Below are 6,880 nucleotides of genomic sequence, written 5' to 3'. Positions count from 1 at the left end.
GACCCCGCAAAACCTTAGTGTATGGGCAACGCACAACGTCGCTGGCACTGCCCTCCTCCGGACTGCTGCTACTGCTCCCGCGCCTATGGCGTCGCGAACGCTTACTACGCTTGCGGGAACGCCCATGCCGCTGGCATTTACCTTTGGAAAGCTCCGCATGCCGTTTGCCAGGTGCAGCCTTGGCCACCTCACCCAGCAGCCCTAGTGCGCAATCACCATCAGTCTCACCTGACGTGGAGGCTTGGGAGTCCCGCTTCGCTGCAGCCGATGTGGAAGACTGGTCGCTGTCGCCAGAATCACCTGTGGTTGCTGTCCCACAGCAGAAGCGGGAGAGGTGCATAACGACGCCAGTTGAGTGACAAGTGGGGTCAGCGAAGACCGCAAGTCACTGAACCGACCCGCCGATCTGCTCACAGACGTTCGCGCAGTCAATAGAGGCATCAAAATCCCTATCACCAGTAGTGCAGTCACAGCCGCCCCGTCCCCGGTAACAGGCCCGGGTCCTGACGCTGGTGTAACAGTGAGCGCAACGCAAAGTGCCGAAGGTGCACCACCGGCCAAAGGCCCTGCACCACCATCTGGATGTGCAGGACTGTGAGCCGATCATATTGAAGTACGCCCAGTGACCGGCCGAGGCAGACCGGAATCATCCAGGGGGTTCACGGGCCGATGGGGGGTACCCCCAGCACGGCGACTCGGAGCGCCCGCTGACGCCCAAGAGTCCGCCGCAGGGAACCGAGCAGCACCGAATGCCGGGGACACCTCTCGTCTGGGCACAACCGCACCACGCCTCCCGACACGCCTAGCCCGGACCCGGGCGCCACGTGACCAGAAGGACTCACGTGCCGTTGCCCCCAGAGGTAAACCACTACCCTGAGAGGACCCATCTACAGTGCCATTATTAGGGACTGAACCCCCGGAGGCTGGCACAGCAGGTCCTCCAGGGGACTGCCCCTGCTGTCCCCGCGTGGCACCTCTAGCATGTGTGCCCCTACCCCTGGAGGCTGATTCAGCTGCATCGGCAGGGGTCAAACGCCGCTGAGCTCCTACAGGGGACAAACCCTGCTCCCACCTTGTGGCCCCTCCAACATGTGCGGCCAGACCCCTGGAGGCAGACACAGCTGCATCTCCAGGGGTCAAACACCGCTGCGATCCTCGAGGGGACAGCCCCTGCCTGCCCCTTGTGGCCCTCTCAAGCAGTGCGGCCAGACCCCTGGAGGCTGACACAGGAGCAGCTCCAGGCGTCAAACGCAGCTGAGATCCCCATGCTCTCCCGCCCCGGGCCCGACCCGCGCACCACGTGTGGCGGCGGGGCCTGAGGCCAATGCGGGAGCAGCGCTGGAGGCAGCCGGGACCCGCCGGAGCACACCCAATCGCGTCACGAGTCCCCCGGCGAAAGTAGCCGAAAGACCGCTGGGGGAAGCACCCACGAGTGCTCCAGCGGCAGCAGGTAAACCAGGAGGGCTGGGGGACTAGCGTCAGTGGCGAGAAGGAGGCTCATTCCGAGTTGTTCGTTAGTTATATTTTTCTCGCAACGGAGCGATTAGTCGCTAATGCGCAATGTCCGCAGTGCGACTGCGCCAAGTAAATTTGCTATGCAGTTAGGTATTTTACTCACGGCATTACGAGGTTTTTTCTTCGTTCTGGTGATCGTAATGTGATTGACAGGAAGTGAGTGTTTCTGGGCGGAAACTGGCCGTTTTATGGGTGTGTGCGAAAAAACGCTACCGTTTCTGGGAAAAACGCGGGAGTGGCAGGAGAAACGGAGGAGTGTCTGGCCGAACGCTGGGAGTGTTTGTGACGTCAAACCAGGAACGAAACTGACTGAACTGATCGAAGTTGCCGAGTAAGTGTGGAGCTACTCAGAAACTGCTAAGAAGTGTCTATTCGCAATTTTGCTAATCTTTCGTTCGCAATTTTGATAAGCTAAGATTCACTCCCAGTAGGCGGTGGCTTAGCGTGTGCAAAGCTGCTAAAAGCAGCTTGCGAGCGAACAACTCGGAATGAGGGCCATAGTAAAGAATGCACAGAATTTTAAAAGAAAAGAACAAGTGAAGAATAAGTAAAACGGGATACTCACAGGCACAATCTTCTCTGGAAAAAATCCTGAAAAAAAGAGACAGAATGAAGCTCCTGTCTCCTCAAAATGTCCACTAGCTCCTCCCTAACACTCCCACTATTCTAATTAAATCCAACCCCCCAAGCCTATTAACTGTTTGATAACCTACTCATTGTGCAAAGCCCATGCAGTCCTAACAGCCTTGAAGTTTTCACTCACTTGTGCTATTTGCACTCGCTCTTTATTACCTAAAGAGTTTTAATGGGGCATTACTATTTACTAACTGCTTGGTGTTCAGGTGATTAGTGTATCTTAGTATATTAATGACCATGATGTAATGAATCGACTTTCTTTTTTATTATGAATACACATATGTTAAAATAATTATTATATAAAACTCATAGTTATCCCCATTATGTTTAATATTAAAATGAAAACAGTTTATCAGAAAAGGTCATATTACATATATGCAAAAAAATCACCTATTTTTATAGGAACAGGATGTACAGTATTTGTCCATCATAATTGCATGTTCTGCTGGGAAGGGCAGCAAGAGGAAGCATCTTTTAATAGAAGAAGTTAAGTGAATGTCGGAGCTTCTGACTATGGGCCTAAGGCTGGGTACACACTACAGGATGTCCGGCAGATGTGACATCGCAAATGATACATCGTAAGTGCATACACACTGTACGATCACTGGCGTTTCTATAATGGGTGCAGTGTGTGCGGTGTACATGGGCCCATGAATCCAGCCAGAGTGGGCCCCCACCGCACATGCTGCACTTATTTTCTAAATACTCACCCTTCCGGAATCCCACCATGACGGTGTTAAAACTCTGTTAAAATGGCGCAGTACAAAAATCACTGGAAAAATGGCTGCCGCGCCATTTTCCCGGAGATCTGCGCATGCGCAGTAGAGTCTGAGTGCTCTAATGCTGCAGGAAGTATTGTTTAAAGGAAGAGAGGAGGGGGCCCGAACGGAGGAGGCTGCACCTGGGCCTCCTCCTCTCTTAAAGCGCCCCTGTGTACAATGTATCGGCTGCAACCACATCCGCCCACATCCCGGAGCACGCAGGACAGTCACATATCTTTTACTCTCAAGTGCAGAACACAAGATATGTGACGTCATATACGAGCCGCGGGATCACGCATCATATACGAGATCACCCGTACACACTGTCCAATGGTACTGATATCAGAGGCGGAACTAGCGCCAGTGCAGGCAGTGCCTTGCACTGGGGCCCGCAACTGTCAAGGGGCCCAAAGCCAGAACGGCATGTAATGAGTCAAACTGACTCATTACATGCCGCCTGGCTGCCGCTGTGTTCCGCCGCCGCCAAGGAGATGATGCGCGCACCGGCTACAGGGGGGGAGGAGGAGGAGGGGGGATGGAGGAGGGAGCAGCAGCGCTGTGTAATTGGTAGAAGCGCTGCTGCTGCTGGCCCTCTCCTTTACCATAGGCTGCCCTCCGCCGCTGTGAATGCTGGGATGCGCATAGCATCCCAGCATTCACAGCGGCGGAGGGCAGCCTATGGTAAAGAGAGGTCCAGCAGCAGCAGCGCTTCTACCAATGACATAGCGCTGCTGCGGCTCCCTCCTCCACCCCTCCTCCTCCTTCTTCTCCCCTGCCAGAACAGAAGCTGCACGAGGAGCCTGAGCCAGCGGAAACGGTAAGTATACCTATTCTATCTATCTATCTATCTATCTATCTATCTATCTATCTATCTATCTATCTATCTATCCTGTTTGCCGTAATGTGCAAAACATGGGACGCTGTCTGCCGTAATGTATAATAAATGGGACGCTGTCTGCCGTAATATGCAAAAAATGGGACACTGTCGGCCGTAATGTGTAATAAATGGGACGCTGTCTGCCGTAATGTGTAATAAATGGGATGCTGTCTGCCGTAATGTGCAAAAAATGGGACGCTGTCTGCAGTAATGTGTAATAAATGGGACGCTGTCTGTCGTAATGTGTAATAAATGGGACGCTGTCTGCCGTAATGTGCAAAAAATGGGACGCTGTCTGCCGTAATGTGTAATAAATGGGATGCTGTCTGCCGTAATGTGTAATAAATGGGACGCTGTCTGCCATAATGTGTAATAAATTGGACGCTGTCTGCCGTAATGTGTAATAAATGGGACGCTGTCTGCCGTAATGTGCAAAACATGGGACGCTGTCTGCCGTAATGTATAATAAATGGGACGCTGTCTGCTGTAATATGCAAAAAATGGGACGCTGTCTGCCGTAATGTGTAATAAATGGGACGCTGTCTGCCGTAATGTGTAATAAATGGGACGCTGTCTGCCGTAATGTGCAAAAAATGGGACGCTGTCTGCCGTAATGTGGCAAAATGGGACGCTGTCTGTTGTAATGTGTAAAAAAGGGACGCTGTGTGCCGTAATGTGTAAAAAGGGGACGCTGTCTGCCGTAACGTGTAAAAAATGGGACACTGTCTGCCGTAATGTGTAATAAATGGGACGCTGTCTGCCGTAATATGCAAAAAATGGGACGCTGTCTGCTGTAATGTGTAATAAATGGGACGCTGTCTGCCGTAATGTGCAAAAAATGGGACGCTGTCTGCCGTAATGTGTAAAAAGGGGACGCTGTCTGCTGTAATGTGTAAAAAAGGGACGCTGTCTGCCGTAATGTGTAAAAAAGGGGACGCTGTCTGCCGTAATGTGTAAAAAAGGGGACGCTGTCTGCCGTAATGCGTAAAAAAGGGATGCTGTCTGCCGTAATGTGTAAAAAAGGGACGCTGTCTGCCGTAATGTGTAAAAAAGGGGACGCTGTGTGTCGTAATGTGTAAAAAGGGACGCTGTCTGCCGTAATGTGTAAAAAAGGGGAAGCTGTCCGCCATAATGTGTAAAAGGGTCTCTACCTGGTGTAGTGGTGCTACTGTGTGGCGTAATTTGAATAATGGAGACTACTGTGCACCGTTATATGAATTGGTATTATTTTGTGGTCACACCCCTTCCCCACGAAGCCACGCCCCTATTTTTTGGGTGCGCACCTGTGGCGCGCACTTCCCCTGTTTTACATAGAGGGGCGGGGCTCCGATGCCATTTCTTGCACACAGCACTAAAATGACCAATTACGGCACTGTTGCTAGGTATCCATTTCTCTGGCCCTGAGCAGGTCCCCCTCACCAGATCCTCTCCAGGGGTGAGGCGGTGGACTTGGATGGGGGGGGGCCCAAAGCATTTTGTCGCACATGGGCCCACCGCTCGCTAGTTCCGCCACTGACTGATATACTGTATATCGTACGAGCCGGCGGCTCGTACGATATATATCGGGTGCACATCAGACAGTGTGTACCCAGCCTTATTCAGACCTGATCGCAGCAGCAAAATTTTTCTCTAATGGGCAAAAGCATGTGCACTGTAGGGTGGGCAGATATAACATTTACAGAGAGATTTAGACGTGGGTGGGTTATTTTGTTTCTGTGCAGAGTAAATACTGCCTGCTTTATTTTTACACTGCAATTTAGATTTCAGTTTGAACACACCCCACCCAAATCTAAATCTCTCTGCACATGTTCTATCTGCCCCACCTGCAGTGCACATGGTTTTGCCCAACTGCTAACAAATCTGCAGCTACGATCAGGTCTGAATTACCCCTATGGTTTTACCTATTAGAGAAAAAGTTTGCTGCTGCGATCAGGTCTGAATTAGGCCCTAAATGTTAATTGGGCACAGTACCTTTTATCCATGTCGCAAAATATAACAATTCAATTTTGAGGTAAGAGAGGATTATACGATGGACAAAACACTTTTAATGGGCCATTCCCTTATTTGCCAGAACCCAGAGAAACATTTGTCTTTTCAAAATAATTTTTTTCATTGAGGTGGCTATTTCACCCTCTAAACAAGGGGTGGGCAATAAGAGGCCCTCCAGTGGGTACATCCTGTTATATGTGCCCAAACACCTATGTAATGAAGACCTACAATGGCAGTCCCAACGTTACCTAATTCTCTTCAATTAATAATTTAACTGAAGTAATTGTTGAACATAAATGAGACAAAAATGAGTAGCATTTAGAGAAAAGGTAAAATGCCATGGTTCTAAATTTAATATAAGTAGGACTTGTGCACATGCAAAGCAGGTAGATGTGTACTTTAGGAAAATAGTTATAAGATGAAAATAACGTCTGGATATTTTACATTTAAACAGTAAAGATGTCAACATATTGAACATGTCCTTTATTAGGGTTGGGTTCACGTGACCCGACCGCCGGTCACAGTACCGACGCTGGGTTCCCGCCTTTTAGATGCCTGGCTGAGGAGGAGGGGGGGGGGTGTCTTGGAGTCCCACTATATGGGTGTCGGGATTGTGAGGGGGTGAGATCCCAGCGTTGGTAGTGTTACATAACTGCATCCCCTTTATTGAACATCACTACAGAATTGAACAGTAATGTGTTTAAGTGGAGAATGTATAATAATATGCACCCTGCTATTCAGATTTTAATGTTCTCAATTAAAAATTTACATTATTTCACCCACTGACAAAGTCTCCGTGACAAAACAGGTTTGGTGCGTGGTTTGGTGGTGTCATGATGCCGTGACGTCACCTGCTGATCTGGAAGTGAGACCTGCTGCTGGGGATTGAAGTGAGGAAGCAGACTTTTGAAACTGACGTAACCGCTGTTAGACTGCTCCTTTTGTTGCTACTGTACAGTAGCGGATCTTGCCACGGGCAAGCAGGACTTTTGCCCGGGGCGCCACCTTCCGGAGGGCGCCGGCACCATCCGGAGGGCGCCGCACCATGGCAAGATCCGCTGCTGCTGTGCCGTGTGCCCCCCGCTGCCCGCTGCCGCTGCCC

Source organism: Pseudophryne corroboree, chromosome 5 (assembly GCF_028390025.1).
Source record: "Pseudophryne corroboree isolate aPseCor3 chromosome 5, aPseCor3.hap2, whole genome shotgun sequence".
Classification (NCBI taxonomy): Eukaryota; Metazoa; Chordata; class Amphibia; order Anura; family Myobatrachidae; genus Pseudophryne; species Pseudophryne corroboree.
The sequence above is the reverse complement of the archived record's forward strand: the minus strand, read 5'-3'. Positions refer to the sequence as shown.